This window comes from Epinephelus lanceolatus, chromosome 24, assembly GCF_041903045.1.
Source record: "Epinephelus lanceolatus isolate andai-2023 chromosome 24, ASM4190304v1, whole genome shotgun sequence".
NCBI classification, from domain to species: Eukaryota; Metazoa; Chordata; class Actinopteri; order Perciformes; family Serranidae; genus Epinephelus; species Epinephelus lanceolatus.
The window spans coordinates 2502012-2529094 of record NC_135757.1 but is presented as its reverse complement, the minus strand read 5'-3'; the positions used below and the strand labels follow the sequence as shown (position 1 = coordinate 2529094).

The 27083-nt window shown below is 43.6% G+C and overlaps 1 protein-coding gene across 3 annotated transcripts in view; it reads right to left on the bottom strand.

Moving 5' to 3' along the window:
• The window catches only part of tmem198ab (transmembrane protein 198ab), a 40904-nt gene extending 15900 nt beyond the window's left edge, over nt 1–25004 (bottom strand). The window contains exon 1 of one of the 3 annotated variants that reach the window (XM_033616084.2): nt 24587–25004. The gene's annotated coding sequence lies outside the window, so the exon portion shown is untranslated. Of the gene's footprint in view, nt 1–12159; nt 12985–14371; nt 14448–24586 lie in introns of those variants that run through there. The other 2 variants (XM_033616086.2, XM_033616085.2) reach the window with 2 other exon arrangements.
• Between the last annotated feature and the right edge of the window lie 2079 nt (nt 25005–27083).

The window sequence follows — 27083 nt, the reverse complement described above, 5'->3', positions numbered from 1 at the left end:
GAATGTTTTGAAAAACACTTCAAATGGATCTCTTCCTAGGAAGTTTGAGCGATCTGCATGAAACTGGGTGAACATAATCTAGGGACCAATATCTAAAGTTCCCTCTTGGCAAAAGTTGGAAAACTTACTAAAACTGAGCTTCTATAAGGCAATGAATATTGCGGAGGGCGTGGCTCATCACATAAAGGTGTATAACATCTCAAGGGTTTCACCCATCACCACGCAACTTTGTAGGCATATGACCACACATAATCTGAGGGGACCCCTCCATTATTGACCCCATCAAACAAAATGGGGGCGCTAGAGAGCTCATTTCTTATCTAGGCCTAACCGCCATATGGATTTTTACTAAACTTGGTAGATATGTAGAACAGGACGCCTCAAGGTGACTGGAGAAATTTAACTCTAATTGGCAACTGGGTGGCGCTATAACAACAGAAAAATGCTTCAAAATGGCTAAAATGCGACCGATCGCTGTGGCTCCCCCTGTGGACCAATGTTGGTGTAAACACTTTAACTATCTGCCTTTCAACGTGCTGCCTCAACTACTAATGTACAGTTTTAGCCCACTAACTATCCCACTATTGGCAATGGTACTACTGTACTATCAACTTCACAAAAACTCCATGTGAAACTGTGTGTGGGTAACTGTGCACTCAGTGGGTACGGACTAGTCATACTGAATATTACAAATATAGCTGCAAATGTTTTTTTTTTATAGTTCCCTTCTTTATCTAATTAGTTTCAAAACATGGACTCCAATAATGTTGCAAAAAATCCTGAGTGAATATTGTATCTCTCAAATCAGACAGTGTGACTGTACAACAACATGTAAGATACATCTTCTGTAAACATAACATTTGAATACATTCAACACATATTGTCTGCATTTACAAAGTGCATATTCTTATGTCAATACAGAGCGTTTCTCCATACTGCAATGCCATTAGCGCATTTGATGACGTGTCTGATGACGTTTCAAATGACATCACATGTGCGACGACTTCCGGTCTTTCGTTGAATTTGCGTTAATTTTCTGGAGGGACTGAGTTTTCTTTTCTGTATTTCCTGCCTGGATAGTGCCATGAAATTTATTTGGTTTTTCTTGAGACATGGCTGCACTTTTTTCCTAGAATAATAGCATGAAAATTGCCGCAAATTTTTATTTTTTATTTTTTTCAAGACATGGCTGCACTTTTTGCCGAAATAGTGGCATGAAAAGCGCCTGGGTCTTCTAGGAGTCATTACTGTTTCCAGCTGCTTGTTTTTCACCAGGTTGTTGCTGCTTTTCCTGGCGGGATAGTGGCACAAAATTAGTTGTGTATATCAAGATGGCTGCATTTTCTGCAGGAATAGTGGCGTGAAGAGTGGTTGTTTTTTTGTAAAGATATAGCTGTGTTCTCTCCTGAGATAGTGTCACGAAAAGCAGTTTTCTTGACCAAGACACTGCTGTTTCAGCGTGGATTGTTCCCCCAGAATCAGATATTTTAACCCAAATTGTGAACTTTTCCTCGCCATAATTAAGTGTTTTTTTACGCCTAAATGTAGCCACACATTAACCACCATGAAACTGGAAAGAAATATGCGACTGGAACACATCCAGGGTTTGCAGAAAGCTACGATGCAACATCTGGTGACTTTGTGGGTACTGGAGCTACCTCAGCTCTCACTCTTTGAGTCGTCCCTGCAGCCTGTGTCTGAGTGACCTTAAATCATCTTCGTCTCATTTATTCTCACAGACTGTGTTTCCATGCTATCAAATTCAGAATGTTGTCTGTAATTGTGCTCCCTCAGCTCCTGCACTGTCTCCTTATCTGACCTGCTACCTCAAGTGTCCTCACACTCTTTGTTGCAGTCTAACAAAGCTTCGTCTCCTGCCTCAGCTCTCACTTCCAGCCTCCTTACACCCATTTATACAGACAGATATTTGTGGCGTGTAAAAAAAAACCCCAACTGTCCCATAATCCCACTCACATGCAGACTGATGGCGTCTCTGAGTCGCCTCACTTGACTTGGAAATGCAGGAAAAATAACAAACACAGTCGTCTGTACATCAGCTGTTGTTTCAATATGAGCGAGCGTCTGAATAGAGTCATAACAGGACGGGCGGGAAGAGGCTGGCTGACACACACACACACACACACACACACACACACGCACACGCACACACACACACACACACACGGGGTCACTCGGCAGCGACCTGCTAATCCTCCACCAAAAGATGATTATTAATATGACATGTCTGGATGAAAATAGGGATGAAAATGTACAAAGAGTACACATGTGTGTGTGTGTGTGTGTGTGTGTGTGTGTGTGTGTGTGTGTGTGTGTGAGCATTAAGCCGTTCTGTACCGCAGATCAGAAACGTGCAGTTTTTATGTTTGCAGACGGATCATCCTCTGCAGGAAAAAAAAGGAGAGATAAAATAAACAACAGAGTTTCTTCTTCTACTGTCTGAATCAGCAACAACAACAACAGTCCTCTTCCTCCTCCTCCTCCTCCTTTCGCCCTGCTTCCTGTCTGTTGCCACGACGACGGAGGGATGCTGACAAACCAGCCGGCAGTCGGCCCTGGTCTGGAGCCTGACCAATGAAAGAGCAGCTTAAACTCCCATAGCAACAGCAGGAGAGCCAATCAGTGGCCCCGACTGTTCCCTCTGAACGTGTTCGTATACATCAGTGTGTGTGTGTGTGTGTGTGTGTGTGTGTGAAAGCCGGTTCTGCTCCTATATAAAGCACCAAATTAAAATGCTCCTATTTTCATGATCAATTTATTATTTTAGTTTATATATTAATTCCTTTATAAGATGGAAACATCTCTGTCTCTAAGTTGCCAGAACGATGTCTTCAAATTGCTCATTTGTCTCCACACAAACAACAGCTGAGTCTTGAATATATAAAACACAGAAAAGCGCCTCAGCAGCACTTTAACAACGGGACGACAGAGCAGGACTGTTGTTGAGTGATTACAGTGCAAACAATGCAGGTTTACATTTTTAAGAACAATTGGCATTGCTACTGTTCTGTGAGAGAGGAAGTACATTCAACATGTCTGCTGCAAGACAGACACAATGCACTTTGAGAAGAACGCCGAATGTGAAATTAAACTTTGTCATTTCCTGTACGATCAGCTGTTCAATAAAAGCTTTGACCTTTTGACCTTCATTATTTTATCCTGTGAGACATTTGTGTCAAGTTTTGTCATAATTAGTGTCCGAATTCTTCACTTATGGCCAAAAACATGTGTTGTGAGGTCACACTGACCTTTAACCACCAAATTCCAATCAGTTTGTTCTTCAGTCCAAGTGGGCGTTTGTGCCAAATTTAAAGCAATTCCCTATAGGTGCTTTTGAGATATTACGTCCATGAGAATGAGACAGACAAGGTCACACTGATCTTTGACCTGTAACCACCAAAATCTAATCAGGTCATCGTTGAGTCCACATGAACGTTTGTGCCAAAATTGAGGAATTAGACATGATTATATGGACAGTAGGTGTCTTGATTTCCATTAAAGGAGAACAGTTTTACTGACAATAGGTAGAGTGACAAGAAAAGATGTTTTGCATTTTATTAATTAATTTCTTCTAATCAGTTCATCATTGAGTCAAGTGAACATTTGTGCCAAATTTAAAGAAATTCCCTGTAGGTGCTTTTGAGATATCACGTCCATGGAGAATGAGACAGACAAGGTCACACTGATCTTTGACCTGTAACCACCAAATTCTAATCAGGTCATCGTTGATTCCACATGAACGTTTGTGCCAAAATTGAGGAAATTCCCTCAAGGTCGGTTAGATATTCCTGACAATGAGTAGTGCAAGAAGTAAAGATGTTTTGCATTTTATTTATTCTTTTTTTTTTTTTTTCTTTTTTGTCACAGTGACCTTTGAACACCAAAATCTAATCAGTCCACTTAGTCCAAGTGAACGTTTGTGCCAAATTTGAAGGAACTCCCTCAAGGCAAGATGTTGCATTCTCAAGAATGAGACAGACGAGGTCACACTGATCTTTGACTTATATGACCAAAATATAATCAGGTCATTGTTGAGTCCACCGCGTCTTCACGTAATAAAAAGATTTTTGTATCCATGTCGTCTCTAAACCCTCTCTCTCCCGTCACTGCCTCAGTATCGACAACCCCCCAAACACAGCGATCGATCTCTGGTATAAACTCACAGACAAAAAGAACCTGCAGTTTATTGTGTTTCAAACTGTTAGCGGATGAGTCGATACGACCCAGACACACTGACACAGAAGTGCAGCCGTCTCCACCGCTGACATCATCAGTCTGAACTCGACAGCAGCGCCGGCTGGAGAAGAGACAAAGTGTTTCCATGAATAAGGAAACAGGTTCCTATTAATAGTCAGAGTGCAGCAGGTCTGAGCTGCATGTTAAAGTCCACCACACTGCTCAGATCTGAAAGAACAATCAGCTCAGAAACATCTTAACAAACATACAGAGACACTGGTTTTGTCCTTGTGAGACAAATTCAACGTTGATGCATTCAGGCGTTTGCAGGAAGCTCTGACATCTGAGACTTGAGAGTCGTGGTTTACAGAAACGCAGAGCGCCAACTTTTCTCCTGGCGACAGTGTTGAATATTCAGTTTATTGACTAATCTCTGCAGCCGTACTTAAAGGTACTTTCTGCCTCTGTGATCCTGTTTCACAAGATTAAAACAGACTTTTGTTCCTGCTGAACAACATGAGCAGCGGAGGGAGACACGATTCACTCTGCATTCATGCATCCTAACGAGCTGCGTCGCAGACAGAGAGACGTGTGCAGAGGTAAACTGTCAGCACCTCATTTGACTCCGCTCTTTGCTCTGCTTCACCCTCAAACTTTAATCCACTGTCTGTGTGTCTGATGTCATTTCCTGTGTCACCAACACATCTCTGTGTCTTGATCATTTTCCCAACATGCTCAGGGGTGAAGTCACTGACAGGCTGTGCTGCTGGTGCTGCCACTACACCTGCACACAGAGGACACAAAGAGAAGCTGTGCGGTACTCAAAGTATCTGCAAACAGTGAAACACCTCCACCTCCACTGCTCTGCCAGGCACACAGCGCCTCCCTGCTCCTGTGCTATCAGCACATATTATAATCAGGTAGGATGCGTATATTTAGTACAAATTTAGCCACTTTCTATGCAGATGAGTATTGCTGAAAAAAAAAAAGTTTATAAAGATCAGCACTGCAGTCACACACTAAAAGGCAGACTGCACTCTGCTGCAGTGCAAAGCTTTATGTGTGTGTTTGCCATGGACTGATTACTGAACAGACTGACAGGGCAAAGGCCCAGGGGCCCAAACAATCAGGGGCCACCTGGACTTCACCTGCAAAATGTCACTAAATAAACACACAGAGAGACACAAAACAACCTCAAAGAGACACAAAACTACCTCAAAGAGACACAAAACAACCACAAAGAGAAACAAAACTACCTCAGAGACACAAAACTACCCCAAAGAGACACAAAAACAACCACAAAGAGACACAAAACTACCACAAAGAGATACAAAAGAACCACAAAGAGACACAAAACAACCACAAAGAGACACAAAACTACCTCAAAGAGACACAAACCTACCACAAAGAGACACAAAATAACCACAAAGAGACACAAAAACAACCTCAGACACAAAACTACCTCAAAGAGACACAAACCTACCACAAAGAGACACAAAACTACCACAAAGAGACACAAAAACAACCTCAGACACAAAACAACCTCATAGAGACACAAACCTACCACAAAGAGACACAAAACTACCACAAAGAGACACAAAACAACCACAAAGAGAAACAAAACTACCTCAGAGACACAAAACTACCCCAAAGAGACACAAAAACAACCTCAAAGAGACACAAAACAACCTCAAAGAGACACAAAACAACCACAAAGAGACACAAAACAACCACAAAGAGATACAAAACAACCCCAAAGAGAAACAAAACTACCACAAAGAGAAACAAAACTACCACAAAGAGAGACAAAACAACCACAAAGAGACACAAAACAACCTCAAAGAGAAACAAAACTACCTCAAAGAGACACAAAACAACCACAAAGAGACACAAAATAACCACAAAGAGACACAAAACAACCACAAAGAGACACAAAACAACCTCAAAGAGAAACAAAACTACCTCAAAGAGACACAAAACAACCACAAAGAGAAACAAAACTACCTCAGAGACACAAAACTACCCCAAAGAGACACAAAAACAACCACAAAGAGACACAAAACTACCACAAAGAGATACAAAAGAACCACAAAGAGACACAAAACAACCACAAAGAGACACAAAACTACCTCAAAGAGACACAAACCTACCACAAAGAGACACAAAATAACCACAAAGAGACACAAAAACAACCTCAGACACAAAACTACCTCAAAGAGACACAAACCTACCACAAAGAGACACAAAACTACCACAAAGAGACACAAAAACAACCTCAGACACAAAACAACCTCATAGAGACACAAACCTACCACAAAGAGACACAAAACTACCACAAAGAGACACAAAACAACCACAAAGAGAAACAAAACTACCTCAGAGACACAAAACTACCCCAAAGAGACACAAAAACAACCTCAAAGAGACACAAAACAACCTCAAAGAGACACAAAACAACCACAAAGAGACACAAAACAACCACAAAGAGATACAAAACAACCCCAAAGAGAAACAAAACTACCACAAAGAGAAACAAAACTACCACAAAGAGAGACAAAACAACCACAAAGAGACACAAAACAACCTCAAAGAGAAACAAAACTACCTCAAAGAGACACAAAACAACCACAAAGAGACACAAAATAACCACAAAGAGACACAAAACAACCACAAAGAGACACAAAACTACCTCAAAGAGAAACAAAACTACCACAAAGAGACACAAAACTACCACAAAGAGACACAAAACAACCTCAAAGAGACACAAAACAACCACAAAGAGACACAAAACTACCACAAAGAGACACAAAACAACCACAAAGAGAAACAAAACTACCACAAAGAGACACAAAACAACCTCAAAGAGACACAAAACAAACACAAAGAGACACAAAACAACCTCAAAGAGACACAAAACAACCTCAAAGAGACACAAAACAAACACAAAGAGACACAAAACTACCTCAAAGAGACACAAAACAACCTCAAAGAGAAACAAAACTACCACAAAGAGACACAAAATAACCACAAAGAGACACAAAACAACCACAAAGAGACACAAAACAACCTCAAAGAGAAACAAACCTACCACAAAGAGACACAAAATAACCACAAAGAGACACAAAATAACCACAAAGAGACACAAAACAATCTCAAAGAGACACAAAACTACCACAAAGAGACACAAAACAACAAAAGAAGACAGAACCAGCCCACACTCAGTGTGTCATTGTGTATGGAGGGGTGATGGGGCCTCTAACACGTCTGTGCCCGGGGCCCCAGTGTCTCAGTGTGAGGCCCTGGTGTCTCATCTACAGAGAGCAGCTGATGCTCAGTTCACGGTGCAGTCCGGTCTCTGTAATCTGGGCCATCAGTGTGTAGTGTCTGTGAGAGTGTGTGTTGGTGCACAGACGGCTGTGGAGGTTTCATCACCCTGTGACTCAGCAAATCTGCTCATCATGCATTCGTTTAAAGATTCTGCTCGTCTCTTTTGTTTGGTGATAAAAGCTCCTGTGTGGTGCCCGAGAAACAAAACCAGCAGAGAGAACATATTCAGCACAAGCACAACACTCGTCCTCCATGACTGAGAGAGAGAGAGAGAGAGAGAGAGAGAGAGAGAGAGAGAGAGAGAGAGAGAGTGTGTTCACTGTAGCACTAAAGTTTAGCTTCATGACTCTGGTCACAAACAAGCTTCCAGTTATAAACCACTTAATAAGATTTAAAGACGACACAACTTATCAGGACGCATTTCAGCTGTGTGTGTGTGTGTGTGTGTGTGTGTGTGAGACACCCAGCTGTGTTAATCCCTTACACCAGGCCCCCTGGTCCCTGGTAGAGGGTCAGACACCGGGCGATGCTCTCTGACTGAAAAAGCAGTTGCTTTCACCAAGCCATCACAGTGTTTCCTGCCACAACAGTGCCACAGAAAGCAGTTGTTTTTGACCAAGACATTGCCACGTTTCCTGCCGGGATAGTGCAACGAAAATAAGTTGCCCTCTAAAAAGACATCATTGTGTTTCCTGCCACTATAGTGCCACAAAGAGCGGTTGTTTTTAACCCTAGACGCTGCTGTGCGTCCTGCTGGAACACTGACACTAGAAGAATTTTTCTACAAAGACATCGCTGTGTTACCTGCCAGTAAAATGCCACATAAAAGTGGTTCCTACCACTGAGCTCTGGATGTTACCTCTGACGTTGCCTCATTGACTGTTTCCCAAAGTTGAGAACTATCTGTGCGGCAGGGTTTCAAATCAAAATGTAAAGACACGACTGCAGAATGAGCGACAAAGACTCGTCACACTATAAATACAGAGGATTGCGTAACTGAAACAAAAACTGCAGAGTTAAAAAAAAAAAACCTCCACATACGACCATCTGCAGGGAGCAACAAGTGTCTCATCTGTTGACGCGTCACACAGCAGATTCCTCCGACATGAAAACGACAACAACGTGACAGCATGTGTGTGTCTATGTGTGTGTGTGTGTGTGTCGGTGACAGTGAGTAACAGCGCGACGAGGAGTGATATGACACAACTGACCAGCATGACTGTTCCTGGACCTGCTGCTGGGACAGGATCCAGTTGTGCCAAGAATAAGTTTGAAACAGAACGGCAGGTTCTGAACACGACGTTCCTCAAGCTGATTTTCTGTAACCGCTGATCCTGTTGGCGGTCGCAGGTGGACTGGAGCTTATTATAAACCTGCAGCTAAATACGACGACTGAAACAATCAACATAACCATGTAACCTCAACAATGTTTAGACTTAATTATTTAACTTCAAATATTAGGAGTTCAGAGACATTCGGGGAATCTGTTATGCCCCGCAAACACACACTGACACTGTCTCCCAAACACGCAGTGATGAAATCAGGCCTTGTTTCATCTGACGGAGGTTTTTGTTGGTGAGAGCAGAAAGAGGGAGGTGAAGTGAAAGAGGGAGAGAGAAGACGAAGAAAAAGCACCAGTGGCCTTCCCACCATGTTGTGTTACATAACGGCCTCATAATGCATTACTCACTGAGCTGCAGCTGCTCTCCAAACCTCTTTGCATTGGCAAACATTCCCATGACTCAAAACAAGGACAAATACAAACATCCCCATGTTCGGAATATTTCTGTGCAGGCAGGAAAAAACACCACATTCATAAAATCGTACCGACTGTTCCTCTACAGCTCCTTCCTCCTGACATGATGCGGGGCCGCAACTAACGAGTACATGCCTATACACTGATCAATCTCACAGCTTGTCCTCCATCAGTGGTTCAATCTATAAAAACTTCCATCAATCCATTTTCATCCACTTATCCGGGGCCGGGTCAGACGTCCCTCTCCTCAGCAACACTTCCCAGCTCCTCCTGGGGGACCCTGAGGTGCTCCCAGGCCAGATGAGATATGTAATCCCTCCAGTGTGTTCTGGGTCTGCCCCGGGGCCTCCTACCAGAGGAACGTGCCCAGAACACCTCCACCGGGAGAAGGATCCTGATCAGATGTTGAACCACCTCAACATGAAGGAGCAGCGGCTCTACTCCGAGCTCCCTCCAGATGTCTGACTCCTCCCCCTATCTCTAAGGCTGAGCCCAGACACCCTACAGAGGAAACTCATTTCAGACGCTTGTATCTGCGTTCTCATTCTTTCAGTCACTACCCAGAGTTCATGACCATAGGTGAGGGTTGGGACGTAGATGGACCACTAAATCGAAAACTTTGCCTTCTGGCCCAGCTCCCTCTTCACGACAGCACCTCAGAGCCAAACCGCCGATCCATCTCATGCTCCGTTCTACCCTCATTGTGAACAAGACCTCCTCCGAGAATCGTCACCTTAACGTGGTCGAGGGGTTTGCATGTCCCTTTGATCCTGGGAGCTGTGTTGTCCAGGGCTAACAGCCCCTGGTTGGGTCTCCCAAGGCACAGTGGTCCCAGAGTAGGGGCCAGACTAAGGCCCAATCCAAATACCTCCCCTTGTCCACTACCCCTAGCCCTTGGCCCTACTCCTAGTCCTTGGCCCTACCCCCTTAGCCCTTGGCCCTACTCCTAAGCCATTGACCCTACCCCTAGCCCTTGGCCCTACCCCTAGTCCTTGGCCCTACCCCCTTAGCCCTTGGCCCTACCCCCTTAGCCCTTGGCCCTACCCCCTTAGACCTTGGCCCTACCCCCTTAGACCTTGGCCCTACCCCTTAGGCACTGGCCCTACCCCCCTTAGCCATTGGCCCTACCCCTTAGGCACTGGCCCTACCCCCCTTAGCCATTGGCCCTACCCCTTGGCCCTCGTCCACTACCCCTTGGCCCTCGAAATGAAGCAACGAGGGGTAGGGGTTGAAATCTTTCCCTAGGAATTGGGACACCACTCACTACGTCACCGCATCAGTTACGTTCACGCATACGTAACTATTTTAAACAGGAAGTTGCGAGCCATCTACATTTCCAACCAGCATCTACAATGGAGTCTCGACAGGGGACTTCTGCTAGCTAGACAGCTAGCTAACCAGCTAACATTACGAGGCAGCATAGTTTTACTAGCTGGCGTGTTATCGTAATGTGAAAAATCTGACAATTTTGCAGAACAAGACAGATGACAGACGCCAGATAGTGCGAGCTAGCTAGCTAGCTAACAAGCAACCTGACGACAGTAACGTTAGCTATGTATGAACTTTTTTCCCCGTCTCTTGCTCGTTGGTAGCCAAGTCAGCATCTCTCGCTCCGAAGCAAGTTTCATACCCACTAGCCCTCGTTATGCCCCCTACCCCTACACGCAAAAAGGAATTGGGACACCCCTACCCCTCACAGGAACACAGAAATGTAGGAGTAAGTTATAATCAATTAATCAACTAGTTAATTGACAGAAAACAAAGTGGCATCTGTTGTCTATTGATTATCAATTGAAAAACATCAAATATTCTCTTGTTCCAGCTTCTAAACTTTGAGAATTCGCTTCTTTTCTTCATTGTATGTGATAATAAACAATATTTGGGGGTTTTGGACATGTGAAGACGTTACGCTCTGATTCTGGCAAACTGTGGCAAGCTTTTATCACCATTTATCAGCAGGAATTACTTGCTGCATCCCTGAATTGTGAATGACTAATGTTAAATATTTTGTTGAGTTACAATATTCAAACCCAGAGAACATGTAATTTTAATCAAGGTCAGTGTCCGTGTCATTTGGCCGTCATTGCCTGTCAGTGGCGTCATGCGTCAGCGTTGTGGGTGTCTGCCAGAAGCTTCATAAATTGACTTTTTATCCAGTTTACACCACATTGTTTGGTCGTTTTTAACTCTGTCTTAACCAGGAGAAGGATTTTAGTCATCAGACGTCTGGATCTGAAGTTATCAGAGAACAAGCAGAGCAAACTTTAGCGTCCTGCCATGCAGAACCACATTAAAGAAACACTGATTTTTAACATTCAACGTCTTTATTCAGTGTTTTTACCAGTTTTAACCAAACAATCCATTTGTTTTACAGAAGAAGAGACCTCTGTGGATAATTCGGCTCACTGTAAAGACCTCCTGAACATCTGGATTTTAAGTTATCAGAGAAACAAGCAGAGCAACAATAGCTGCAGCTCAGCTCCAGCCCCTGGTGTGCCAAACTGCTTTTGAGAAACACTGATTTTTAACACAACCTGCTTTATTCAGTGTTTCTACTGGTTTAAATCATCAGGTCTGTTTGTTTTACAGAGAAAGAGACCTCTGTGGATAATTTGGCTCCTGGCAAAAACCTCCTGAACAATGAACCATGAAGGAATCTCCACCAGGACAAAAGACATGGGACCCTGAGCAGCGAACACATCACACATTATAAGTTTAAAACACATTAAAACCTGTCTTAAAATCATTAATTTGGACGAATGAACTTTGTAAAATAACTGATGTTCCACTATGCTGAGTTACTGCTCAGCCCATCTTAAAGACTCAGCAACAAGCGCACAGTCTGATCTGAAGTCATATCTGCTCCTCTCTCCTTCACTGACCTGAGAAATCTGCCCATTCAGCCGAGGCTGCAGCATGTCCTCATCCGACAACTTCCTCTCCGCTGTGCCTGAACGCCGGCAGTTGGATGAGAGAATGAGCCGGAGCGCACGGTGCAGACAGACCTCTCTCTGTCTCTCAGTGTTGTTCACGTGCCATCCAAGGTAACAGGCTGGTGGGTGAGCTGCCAACAACAGGCCTGTTCATGACGAGATCAGAGCGAGGTGCCAGCGTCCCGCCGCTCGCAGCGGAAGACCGAGTGTGTCACCGGTTTACATGTCAGCTTCCGGGAAGTGAGAGGTTGTTGTCGTCAATCGTCCTGCCGATAACCTGGCACGCCAGCCTGCCGTCCCTCTGCACATGTCAATCAATACGGGCCGGGGATGAGGGGGAAACGTGACCGTGTGCAGGGCAGCGTGAGGCCGGTGGCGGCAGGATCATTGCATGTTCGTATGTGTGTCATCACGTGTCTCCGTCAGACAGACACATGGACACGGTGAGGACATGACAGCAGCAGCAGCATGACACCGCTGGAGAGGTGGCGGAGGAACACTGATCTGTGAAGGAGGTGAAGTCAGGTCTTACTCTCACCTCACTGCAATTTGTGCAGCTTACCTTGCGTCTAGAGCTGTGGAGGCAGAAGTCTGGAGTCGCTCCGTTCTTAGCCCCACCCACCAGACGACCACATACACGTGCTGCATACAGTTACCCAGTGTTCCGCATATATTGATTTATTTGATCTGATTTCATTGTGGAGCTCTCTTTTATCAGAATGCAAATGAGACAAAAATTAGCTAGCTAACGACCCCACGGTCCCTCCGCCTCACTCCCCGTCACTGTGGACTGTTTCCCTGGGAGGAGACGGACGTTCAGTCGGCATCTGTCGCAGCTCAAATTCAGCCAGCACAAACCCCCCTGCACAAGATGTCACAGCAGGCTGGTAGGCGGCAGCACCATGGGGTCTAACCTGTGTAACGGCAGCAACAGAAAGTTTGCTGAACCTGCCGGAGGTGGTCTGCAGCGGTGGGGAGTGAGGCGGAGAACACCGTGATCCGAGGCTCTAGCTAACGTTTGCTACATAAACATGAACTTGAGGCCACAGCCGTGAGCCTTCAGCTCCGATTTGCAGAAGGCTAACAACATTTTCTCTCCATTACTGAAACACTTCACTGATATTCAGGGTTCTGACACATTTTCATGGACAAAATTTAAAAACTTTTAAATGACTTCTCTAATGTCTCTAATGAAAATGAATTAAAAAAAACATGGTAAAAAGCTTGAGGAAAACTATATCTATAATTATCACTATTATTACATTTTTAAATTATGTTACAGAATTATTAGAATTTTTAAACACTCTTTCCAGGTCTTTTACTTGATTGTTTTTAACTTTTTTAGCTAATGTTCTTGTTTTTAATTTTCTCTTTTTACTGATTTTTTAATGTCTAATTTTTTGGCTCATTCCTTCTTTTGTCATGTTTTAGCCAATTTGCTCAGGTGTCAACGGATTAACTAAATAAGTATTTTATTTGATTTGATTTTCTGTTATTTTATTTTCCATTATTTTATTCTATTTTATGTTATTTTATTTCATTTTATTTGATTTTCTGTTATTTGATTTTATTTGATTTTCTGTTACTTCATTTTTTTGTTAATTTATTTATTTTCTGTCATTTTATTTCATTTAATTTTTCTTAATTTACTACATTTTGCCACCAAATTTCTCCATGTTCAGTTCTGCAGCATCACTGCTAGATGCCACTAAATTCTATAGACCTTAAACATGTCAGAAATCATTACTAAAGCTAATTATCTAATTGCTCAGAGCCTTCAGAGAGCAGTATAAGAGCATTATGTAATCTTGTTTTTGCTGCATTTTCAAAATGATTATCTTCCCCATAGAAACAGGGAGATTTTGGATCTTCCTTCAAATCTTCATCTCACTTTGGGCCTAAATCCAGAGGCAACAGGTCATGACGTCTGCTCGGGGCAAATTATCAGCACCAAGAACTGAACAAAAGCTCTGTGTCAGAAAATCTCTGCTGAGATCTGAACCAGTCAAATGAAACCAAACCATCAGAGAAATTATTAGTTCTCCAAAAAAAAAGGCAGCACTTCAGTGGAAGAAGGTGACTCACAGGTGACTCACATGACTTCATAACAGAACAAAAACAACATTACTCGATCGTTTGCGCAGTGGTTGACGGCTCTCACCCACAAACACCCACGCCACTCCGAGGGATGAGGCACGACCGGCGGCCGCCGAGAGGCCGAGGCGTTCTCACACCTCCTCAGACACTCAGTGAGCAGGTTACGTAAGGCGAAGAGTGAATCTGCTGCTCCAGTTAGGAAAACCACGTGTGGCTGCTGGCTGTCATTTCCTCTGATTGGACAGAATGTGGAGAATCTGCTGATGGGGGAGCAGTGAGGAGGAGGAGGAGGAGGAGGAGGAGGAGGAGGAGGAAGACACTGAGGTCTTTGTCCATGTTAGACTGTGTTTTCACCTCAACAGTCTGCTGAGAGGGCGGCATCGAACACGCGCCTCCAGACAAACTATTTTAGTCTATAAAAAAATCAATAATCCCAAGATCCCTCAGAGTGCGACCAACAGTCCAAAACCCAAAAATAATCTGTTTAAAATGATGTAAAACAGAAAATCCTCACGACTGAGCAGCTGGAAGTGTGTTTCACATCTTTGCTTCATAAATGACTTAAATTCCAACTGATTTTGATAAATACTGATAATAATATCTACGTTTGACTAAATTTTGTTAAAAAGTGGAAGTTTTCTTTCAGCTGTTCGTCAGATATCGTGTTCACAAGAAAAAAAAAAAAAGCACAAACATTGGTGCCTAAAAAGCAGCTGGAAAAACAGCCACTAATCACAACAAAAATACCCACATTTGGTGCAGAAACAGCTGCTGGGTAAAAACAGCTACAAGTCGCTACAAAAACCATCAGCATTTAGTGTGTAAAAATCACCTGGATAAACAGTCACTGGTTACTACAAACACCCACATTTAGGGCCTGAAAAGACACTGGAAACACAGTCACTAGTTGCTACAACCACCCTCGTTTGGTGCCTAAACAGCTGCTGGAAAAACAGCCACTTGTCATTACACAACATACCCACATTTAGTGCCTAAAAAGCAGCTGGAAATGCAGCCACAAGTTGCTACAAAACACCCACGTCTGGTGCCTAAAAAGATGCTGGAAAACAGCTACTAGTCGCTACAAAATATACCCACATTTAGTGCCTAAAAAGCAGCTGTAAAAACAGCCACTAGCTGTTACAATAAAAAAACCACCCACGTTTGACATCCATAAAGCTGCTGAAAAAACTGCCATGACTCGCTACAAAACACCCACGTCTGGTGCCTAAAAAGACACTGGAAAACAGCTACAAGTCGCTACAAAATTTACCCATATTCAGTGCCTAAAAAGCAGCTGGAAAATCAGTCACAAGTTGCTACAAAAAGCACCCATGTTTAATACCTAAACAGCAGCTGGAAAAACACCCACTGGTCGCTATAAAACACCCACATTGGTGCCTAAAAAGCAGCTGGAAAATCAGTCACAAGTTGCTACAAAAAGCACCCATGTTTAATACCTAAACAGCAGCTGGAAAAACACCCACTGGTCGCTATAAAACACCCACATTGGTGCCTGAAAAGCAGCTGGAAAATCAGCCACAAATTGCCACGAAAAGCACCCATGTTTGATACCTAAAAATCCCCTGGAAAAACAGCCACTGGTTGCTACAAAACATCCACATTTAGTGCATAAAAAGCAGCTGGAAAATCAGCCACGAGTTGCTACAAAAAACAGCCACGTTTGGTGCCTAAAAAGCTGCTGGAAAAACAGCCACTAGCTGTTTAAAAAAAAAACACCCACGTTTGACACCTATAAAGCTGCTGAAAAAACTGCCATGACTCGCTACAAAACACCCACATTGGTGCCTAAAAATCAGCTGGAAATGCAGCCACAAGTTGCTACAAAACACCCACGTCTGGTGCCTAAAAAGACACTGGAAAACAACTACTAGTCGCTACAAAATTTACCCATATTCAGTGCCTAAAAAGCAGCTGGAAAATCAGCCACAAGTTGCTACAAAAAGCACCCATGTTTGATACCTAAACAGCTGCTGGAAAAACACCCACTAGTCGCTACAAAACACCCACATTGGTGCCTAAAAAGCAGCTGGAAAATCAGCCACAAGTTGCTACGAAAAGCACCCATGTTTGATACCTAAAAATCCCCTGGAAAAACAGCCACTGGTTACTACAAAACTTACCCACCTTTAGTGCCTACAAAGCAGCTGGAAAAACAGTCACATGTTGCTACAAAACACCCATGTTTGGTGAAGTTTATTCGAACCATGCAGTAGAAATGAAACATTGGTCTTTAGAATGGGTCGAAGTTACAAACCACTGTATCCCACATTTCCCATGATGCATCGTGGCACATCTTTCATTTCGGACTTCATATTTCAGACTTTAGAAACCTCCCTTCAGAACTGCAGAAGAAGTTAAACAACTGTTTCACAGCAGCTCTGTTGTTCTAAACTTCTCAACTCGCTGGAAAATCTCTTGTTAATGAACTTAAGGAATTCTGAAAAATATTAAACGTCTAAATCCATTTGTTTTTTTTCTCTTCACCTCTTTACTCATTTGCCAAATATTCTGTCTTAACCAGGATGAAGGATAAAAGGCGCTTTAATCGTCCTCACGCTGATCACTTGTTAACAGTCTCAGCTCCCATCGATAATCCCTGTTTGTATCTGTGTGGTCTGCTCGCCACAGACACACACACACACACACACATAATGAGATTCGACCGACTGTTGTGCAGCCGGAGTCGAGATCAGGATTAACATCAGCCTCGACAAACACACAGGACCGTCACTAACATTATCCTCATCATCATTCCTCATCTGCAGGTCCCTCTCAGGTGTCTCCAGACCTGCAGCAGCATGTCTGAATACATTCTTACATAACGCCAGCCTCCACAATGACGGCTCCTCTCTTTCACACCGTCTTAATCCTGCTGCTCTGTATGACTGAACAGCCCCCAACCAGCTCGCTGTTTTCCCCGGCTGCCGGCGCCCTGAGGGAGCCGCTCAGGAATATCAATGATGTTTGTTCCAGTGGAGGAGAAACTAAACGCAGGGTTGGAGCTGCGATGGAGGATCAACACAGAAAATCACCTCAGCACTTCTATATTTGAGGTGTGATGTCAGGAAATGTGTCAAGTTTACACCAAAGGTTCAAGACAGGAAGAAAGACAGCGCCTGTGAACGAGAATGCTGTTCATTTTTAACACTTTCAGGTCTTCAGGACTGAACTGTCAAGATTAGTGTTTTCAAATGGCTATTTCATTTCCAGTTCTGCCCTTCCTATGAGCAGACACGACCTCAGAGATTAATTTTGGCCAATTTAAAGCCCCGGTCGGGTGGAGGATGGGACACATGTCTCCCTTTCCATCTGTCGCAGCCTCATTCTGTGATTTAGTCGAACAAACAGCTCTTTTCCCCGCAGCAGAACGCTGGTCTGCAAACAATGTACATCAAACTAACTTCTTTTTCAGTGTGGAAAGACACGTTTTGGTTCCAGGTGCAAAAAAAGTGTTGTTGGTGAAAACCAACTGGCAGAAACAATGTTGGCCCTGTATGTTTCTGCAAACCATGGATACTTTATATTTGCACATTATAATGTTAGAGTGAAAATTTATGTTTCAACACTGTGGTGTAATGTGGGGGGGTTTTTTTAGGCACAAAAGTCATTTGGTTATTGTCAGGAAAAGATCATGTTTTGGCTTAAAATACTCACACAATCCCAGCAGGAAAAGCAGTGATGTCTTGGGGGGAAAAACAACTGCTTTTTGTACTGTTATCCCCAGTGGAAAAAATGATTAGGCCCTATGAAGCAACCATGATTAGTGCCTAAAAAGCAGCTGGAAACACAGTGATGGGTCATCAAAATCACCCACATTTGGTGCCTCAAATGCCGCTAGAAAAACAGTGCGTGGTCACTAGAAACACCTCCATTTGATGCCTAAAAAGCAGCTGGAAAAACAGCCACTAGTCGCTAGAAAAACACGCACATTTGGTGCCCCAAAAATCTGCTGTAAAAACAGCCACTGGTCACTATAAAACACCCACATTTGATGCCTAAAAAAGCTGCTGTGAAAAAACAAAACACCTACGATTGGTGTCTAAAAAGAAGCTGGAAACAGCCACAAGTTGCAAACAAAAAACAAAAAAAACCCCAGCTAATTTGGTGCTTAGAAAGCAGCTGGAAAAACAGCTGTAAGTTACTACAAAACACCCACATTTGGTGCCTAAAAAGCTGCTAGAAAAACAGCCACTAGTTGCTATAAAACACCCACATTTGGTGCCTAAAAAGCTGCTAGAAAAACAGCCACTAGTTGCTATAAAACACCCACATTTGGTGCCTAAAAAGCTGCTAGAAAAACAGCCACTAGTTGCTATAAAACACCCACATTTGGTGCCTAAAAAAGCTGTAAAAACAGCCATAAGTTACTTCAAAAATCCACATTTGGTGCCCCCAAAAAACGCTGGAAAAACAGCCACGATTTGCTAAAAAACACCCCATTTGTTGCCTAATATGCAGCTGTGAAAAAACAAAACACCTACGATTGGTGCCTAAAAAGAAGCTGGAAACAGCCACAAGTTGCAAAAAAAAAAAAAAACCCAGCTAATTTGGTGCTTAGAAAGCAGCTGGAAAAACAACCACCAGTCGCTACAAAACATCCATGTTTGTTCTCAAATGAAGCTGCTGGAAAATCATTAATGCTGCTACAAAACACCCACATTTGGTGCCCCAAAACGCGCAGTCATTGTTTGATGGTTCAAGGCTGTGAAATGTGAGAACTTTCTACTTCTCATGGTCTTATATGGTAGTTAAGTTTTGTAGCATCAGTCAGACAAAAAATGACATTTGAAGACGTTACCGTACGATGCTATGTCGTCCAAATAGTCCAAAATAAAAAAATTGAAGAGGAAATTTAAGTAATAGAAAATGATAGAGACTCCTCCAATAAGAAGTCAGAGTCCTCAGAGATACTGTTTGCCTGTGTGTGTGGTGACTTTCACGACATTTCTGGATTCAGGCTCTCAGCTCCGACAGTTTGAAAGGACACGAACAGAGGAACCCAAACCCAGCCAGAAGATGATGAAAACACACCGACACAACAAAGACAGGACGCCGCCGACAACCAGTCTGTAACAACAACCTCAAACCCATCAGCCGTCACCACCACTTCATTATTATACACACTGTGGATGAATTATTTATTTGATTCACATTATGTGTCAGAAACAAACATGTTTTCCTGATTTACGGCTCCTGAGGAACCCAAATGAAACCGATCAAACAACACGTGCAGGAACGACCCATGATCCTCTCTGCTCGCCCTTAAATGCCACGTCCAATAACAGCACGGCCCCAGTGATCACGCAGCAGGAGGGTCGAACCAATTATTTCCAGCTTCAGTGCTTCAGAGAATAATGAGCTGCAGGAGTTTGTGCGCTGCAACCTTTGTGTTGCACTCCACAGAAGATGTTTTTAACCTCTGCGCTCTCGGAGGTCGTAAAGGTGAGGACGGTTTTATTATCTTTACTCGACTGGTGCTTTTATTTGCAGCAGCAGATATAAAGCAGAACCATCGAGCTGTCCCTGAACCTCACACTACAGTGAGCAACAGTTTTCACTCCCTGTGCCTCTCTGCACCTGTCGGCTCCCACAACAAGCTGTGGTGCTGTGAACATCTGGCCCTCAGCAGCCTGCAGGTCTCCGCTCACCGCCTGACACTGTGCACTAATTAACCCACGCCGCTGCTCCTATCATCACTGCTGGACCCTGAACGCCTCGCAGGAAACTCTGACACGCTTCCTGCAGATTCTCAGACATGGAAAATGAAACTGTATGTTTCTACAAACCATGAACACCTCACATCTGTGTTTCATATGTATCATATCAACTTATCTGAAGTGACGCAGTGTATGAGCTGACTGTCCTCTGGAGGAGGAGGAGGGGATGGTGGATGGCGAGAAGCCTGCCAAGCTGCAGAGCACTGATAAAGACCGACAATCAGCCAAACAGGTTTAGCGAGTCATCACTGTGTTTCCAGCTGCTTTTTACGCACAGTCTGTAGCACTTTTCCCTGCTGGGAAAGTGCCATGAAAAGCAGTGGTTATTTACCAAGACATCACCGTGTTTCCTGCGGGGATAGTGCCACAAAATGGCACCTGATTTTTACCAACACGTCACTGCATTTCTTGCGGAGGTAAAGGCACAAAAAGTGGCTGCATTTACCGAGATGTCACCGCATTTCTTGCGGAGGTGAAGGCACAAAAAGTGGCTGCATTTACCGAGACGTCAGCGCATTTCTTGCGGAGGTAAAGGCACAAAAAGTGGCTGCATTTACCGAGACGTCACCGCATTTCTTGCGGAGGTAAAGGCACAAAAACATTGTTGTTTTTACCGAGATGTCACCGCATTTCTTGCGGAGGTAAAGGCACAAAAAGTGGTTGTATTTACAGAGACGTCACCGCATTTCTTGCGGAGGTAAAGGCACAAAAAGTGGTTGTATTTACAGAGACGTCACCGCATTTCTTGCAGAGGTAAAGGCACAAAAAGTGGCTGCATTTACCGAGACGTCACCGCATTTCTTGCGGAGGTGAAGGCACAAAAAGTGGCTGCATTTACCGAGACGTCACCGCATTTCTTGCGGAGGTAAAGGCACAAAAACATTGTTGTTTTTACCGAGATGTCACCGCATTTCTTGCGGAGGTAAAGGCACAAAAAGTGGTTGTTTTTACCGAGACGTCACCGCATTTCTTGCGGAGGTAAAGGCACAAAAAGTGGTTGTATTTACAGAGACGTCACCGCATTTCTTGCAGAGGTAAAGGCACAAAAAGTGGCTGCATTTACCGAGACGTCACCGCATTTCTTGCGGAGGTGAAGGCACAAAAAGTGGCTGCATTTACCGAGACGTCATCGCATTTCTTGCGGAGGTAAAGGCACAAAAAGTGGTTGTTTTTACCGAGACGTCACCGCATTTCTTGCGGAGGTAAAGGCACAAAAACATTGTTTTTACCGAGACGTCACCGCATTTCTTGCGGAGGTAAAGGCACAAAAAGTGGTTGCATTTACCGAGACGTCACCGCATTTGTTGCAGAGGTAAAGGCACATTGCTGAGTTTCCTGCCAAAATAAAGGCACAAAAAAGGGGGTTGTTTTTTACTGAGATGTCACTGCATTTCCAGCTGGGATAGTGCCACAAAACATATTTTAAGCCAAAACATGATCTTTTCCAAACAGTTACCAAGTGTTTTCGTGCCGAAACACAGCCACGTGTTCACCACAGCCTTGTTGAAACAAGGAAAACAACAATATTTGCAGTATAAAAATGTACAAATGTTACGTATCTGTGGTTTGCAGAAACGTACAGTGTCAACATTTTACTGGCGACTGTGTTGAGTGAGAATTAATATTCTTAATATTCTTCCTGTTTGTGTCCAGGACGACTCTTTGACAACAGAGTTGAGGAACATCCTGAGGCACAAAGTGTGTTGGGACCTGCAGCCTGGATGTCTCTGACACCTCAGTGAAGCTGCAGCAACAGCCGGAGAATAAACACTTCCTTGCTCACAAGGGGGGGGGGGAGGGCATGCAGAACCACGCCGGAGATGTTGACCCACTGGCGGATCCGAAGCGACGTGTTGTGGCATTTTCATTCCCCCGGCGGGCTGCGGCGCGCGAGCCGTGCCGCCTGACTGCGCTGATAAGACGGCGGCCTGACGCACAGTGAATACACAAAGAGCTGGCTGAAGGTCTGCAGGGTTTTTATCAGGCAGCAGAACATCCTGTCACTGCTCTATCACTTCAAGCTCAGCACACATCAGGAGCTATTTCTGAGACGGAATGCTCCTACATTTCCCAGGATGCCTTTCAGTGACCTCCAGGGAGCAGGAAGCTACAACAAACAGAGTTTTAAAATTCAGTTCTTGTCTGGTGGGTGTGTCCGTAGTCAGGGTCCAAATGAAAAGACACATCTGCATTATGGGAAACGTAGGATCCAGTCCTGTAGTAAAATTGAGTCCCAGTTTAAAGGGACAGTTCATTGCAGTTTGAGTCATGATGCACACACACAGATGCAGAGAGATTACGTGAGCAACCTGAAAGCGTACAAACAACACATTAAAGACCAACTCCTCCATCGTCCTCTCACTGTCCTCGCCTCACATTAATAGAGCTGAAATCAAACTCATCATGCGAGGGAGGACCCCTGGGTGTCTCCAACCTCCACACATCTCCAGCAACCAAATATAGAAACACATTAGACTTAAAGTTCATCCGAGGCCTTTTTGTAGTTATCTAAGATATTCAGTTTATTAAGATGTGACACAGAGGAAGGAGCGAATCTGAATATCAACGTTTGACACTTTAGACTCACTCCCAGATTAAAACTGAGTTATGAGCAAAGCAAATTATTTTTTATCAGGAGCCGAATTATCCACAGAGGTCTCTTCCTCTCCGAAACAAACAGACCAGCTGATTTAAACCGTTAAAAACGCCAAATAAATTAGCTTCACTTTAAAAATCAGTGTTTTTCTGACACTGTTTGGCACAGCAGGGGCTGGAGCAGCTGATGATTGCTCAGCTTTTTTGTCTGATAACTTCAGATCCAGATGTTCAGGAAGTTTTTACCAGAAGCCGAATTATCCACAGAGGTCTCTTCCTCTCCAAAACAAATGGACTCAGTGATTTAAACTGGTAGAAACACTGAAGAAAGTGGTTTCATGTTAAAAATGAGTGTTTTTCAGATGCTTTTCGGCTTGTCGCTTTTTTGTCTGATAAACTAAAACATCCAAACATTCAGGAGGTTTTTACCACGAGCCGAATTATCCACAGAGGTCTCTTTTTCTCCGAAACAAACACACCAGCTTATTTAAACTGGTAAAAACGCCAAATAAATTAGCTTCACTTTAAAAATCAGTGTTTTTCTGGCAGTGTTTGGGCTGGAGAAGAGTTGCAGCTGATGTTTGCTCAGCTTGTTTGTCTGATCACTTCAGATCCAGATGTTCAGGAGGTTTTTACCAGAAGCCGAATTATCCACAGAGGTCTCTTCTTCTCTGAAACAAACAAACCAGCTGATTTAAAACAGTAAAAACGCCAAATAAAGTAGCTTCACGTTAAAACTCAGTGTTTTTCATTCTAGTTTTCAGCCCTTTGTTTTCTCCTCTGTCATGTTTTCTTACCGGCTGTGTTTGTTTCTTCAGACAGAAGGCACCAAACTGCAGAAAGACCATGATCAAACATTATGAATACATTACAGCAGCTTCTTGCACCAGATGTTTAGATAAATAGGGCCATTTGCATTTTCACATTGGCCACAAAACACTGATTTCTAACATAAAATGTCTTTATTCAGTGTTTTTATTGATTTAAATCACCTGGTCTGTTTATTTTGGAGAGGAAGTGACCTCTGTGGATAATTCGGCTCTTGGTAAAAACCTCCTGAACATCTGGCTTTTAAGTTATCAGAGAAAAAAGCAACAAGCCGAACAGCATCTGAGAAACACTGATTTTTAAAGGAAAACGGCCTGCTTATGTATGTTTACATGTTAAAATCACTAAGTCTGTTTCTTTCAGAGAGGAGGAGACCTCTGTGGATAATTCAGCTCCTGGGAAAAACCTCCTGAACATCTGGATCTGAAGATCTTAGAGAAAAAGAGATGAGCACGCATAGAAGGCGCCCTTCTCCAACGTGCCAAACAGCGTCGGAAAAACGCCGATTTGTAACTTGAAACTGCTTCAGTCAGTATTTTTTTACGGTTTTAATCAGCTGGTCTGTTTCTTTAAGAGAGTAACAGGCCTCTGTGAATAATTCGGCTCACAGTAAAAACCTCCTGAACACTGACGGAATTCTAACCAGGTGAAATTACCCAGAGTTATGAGAGGAAAACAACCGCACACATGACTTGAATTATTCCTCCTGCATTGTGCCATAAAGAGATTAAACCTTCAGAGAGCCCTTCAGGGACATCTGGGAGAACTCCAGACACAGTGATAAACACAACTCTCTCTGGTAAACACATGATTTATTCATCCATCCATCCACAGATGTGCTGGGCTGAGACGCAGCTGAGTCTGACAGGATGATCGACCCTGATGCGGCCATCCGGGTCACACATCCCCGACCTCAGCATCCATCACACGCAGCCGGCTGACCTCAATTACTCTGCGTTCAACACACCGCTGTTGCGTTCAGGGGCTCCTCTCCTGCTGAATGTACATGTAAAGCTCCCTTCATGGTGTGTGACAGCAGGTGTGTGTGTATGTGTGTGTGTGTGTGTGAGAGAGAGACAAAAGAGACGCACCGTGCGCGTCAATCGGCCACTGACCATCATCCCCGGCAGGTTGACGCGCCTCGTCCGCGCTCACATCACGGCGAAAGGAGCCTCCGGAGCCAGAAACAGCGACCATTTCAACAGCTTCTTCCCCGACTGTGGTGCTCGCTCCCCGGCAGGCTGCAGGGCGGTGGATCCCGACCTGACTACTCCTCCATGGGGGGAAATACCGCACATACACCGGGCTGAATACGAGCGATGGCCCGGGATGGAGCGCGGAGGTGTGTGCGCAGACTGGGGGTGAGGTGCTGGAGCATCCAGGCTCCGGTGCGGAGGGATGGATGGAGGATCTGGGGCCGCTCACATGAACGTCGGCTGAAGACGGTGGCCTCCTCCGCTGCAAAAAATGACGAGTCCAGACTTGTCAAAGAGCTGCATCGCGTTGGCTCAGTGTGCTGGAGACGAGTCAGGAAATCACGCAGCGGCTCCTAGAGGCTGGGATTGAAAATACACCCCCAAATATTTACTAATATATTGTTTGTTTATTAAAAAACAAACACATGACAAATTTCCACAAATATAATGTTCAGAACTGGAATAAAAATATTATATTTCTTATTTTTCCCTGCGTAATGTGAGCAGATGTGATGTCTCCTCTCCTCTCTGTCTGTCTTTGTCCTTCTTTAAATGACAGAGGGGACCTGGCGTGAACTCTTCTGTGTTTCCACTCCGTTTTGGCACAAACGTCCACTTAGAGTTTGGTGGTCACATGTTTTTGGCCATAACTCAACAATTCAGACACCAGTTATGACCAAACTTCACACACATGTTGAACAGGATGAAATAATGAAGTGATGACATTTTTATATCCAAAAGGTCAAAAGGTCAGCTTCACTGTGACGTCATGCTCCCCAAAAAACACTTTTCTGTCCATTACTCAGCGTCATACCTCAGGAACACAAGATGTTAATTAAAGAAGCTAAATGAAGTGCATGCAGCACAGAGATGAGCTAATCTGAGGAAATGTTTGTCCAGACACACCACACGTTTCAGACACCAGACATTTATTACTCAACTTTATCTCTCTGAAAATCCTGCAAAATTCTCATCAGTTTATTCTTCAGTGCAAGTGGACGTTTGTGCCAAATTGGGGAAATTACCCAAAGGCCTTCTTGAGATATCATGTTCAGGACAATGCAACAGATGAAGTCACAGTGACCTTTGTCCTTCAACCACCAAATTTTAATCACCTCATCATTGAGTCCAAGTGGACGTTTGTGCCAAATCTGAGAAAACATCCAGGGTGTTCTTTGACTCTAGATAGAAATGTGATTTCTGATGTGATCTAAAAATTTCGAAGTTGTACTGTTACATGTTTTTCCAATCAGAACAATTGTGTCCCCAAAACCGGGTATTTTCAGCCCAAACATCTGAACCAGCTGAACCATTACCAAGTGGTGTTTGTGCCTAAACCTAACCACACATCAACCACAGTATTGCTGAAAAGTTTAAATGTGTCCTGTTAGACATTTGTGTGAAGTTTTGTCATGATTAGTGTATTAAAGTGCATATGATTCATACCACCTATCTTGAGATATCACGTTCAGGAAAATGCAACAGATAAAGCCACAGTGACCTTTGTCCTTCAACCACCAAATTTTAATCACCTGATCATTGAGTCCAAGTGGACGTTTGTGCCAAATCTGAGGAAAATATCCCCAGGGTGTTCTTTGACCCTTGATCAAAGTGTGAATGATGTGATCTAAAAAAAAAAGATGTTTTTCCAATCGGAACAATTGTGTCCCCAAAACCTACTATTTTAAGCCCAAACATGATCTTTTCTGAACCATTACCAAGTGGTGTTTGTGCCTAAACCTAACCACACATTAACCATTTGTGTAAAAAATGTCATGATTAGTGTATGAATTCTTGAGTTATGGCCAAAAACATCTTTGACCTTTGACCTTCGACTGCAAAATTCTCATCAGTTTATTCTTCAGTTCAAGTGGACGTTTGTGCCAAATCTGAGAAAATATCCCCAGGGTGTTCATTGACTCTCGATCAGAGTGTGATTTATGATGTGATCTAAAAATTCAGATGTTTGTCCAATCTGAAAAACGTGAAACCAAAACATGATCTTTTCATAACCATAACTAAGTGGTGTTTGTGCCTAAACATGTCAACCACAGTGTTGTTGAAAAGTGTAAACATGCACATAACCTGTAAATGTATCCATGGTTTGCTGAACCAGCAGCTTCTACACTCAGGACTCTGAACCCGTCATGTGCAGCAGCTCAAACACTGAATGAAGAGGCTTTCCTTTACAGTAACCGTACTGACATGTGTCCAGCAGGTGGCGGCAGAGGAACACGCTTCAGTTTACAACTGTTGACCCAGTTTTAGTTTCCATTGACCTCAACTGATGTATTGATTTATTGGTTTATTGGCCTGTGTCAAAGCTCTGTGTATCTGTAGTCTGTGGCATGGAGATAAATAAAAGCACTTCAGGGTAGAAATAGAAATAAACAGCATGAGCCTGACATGGCTGATT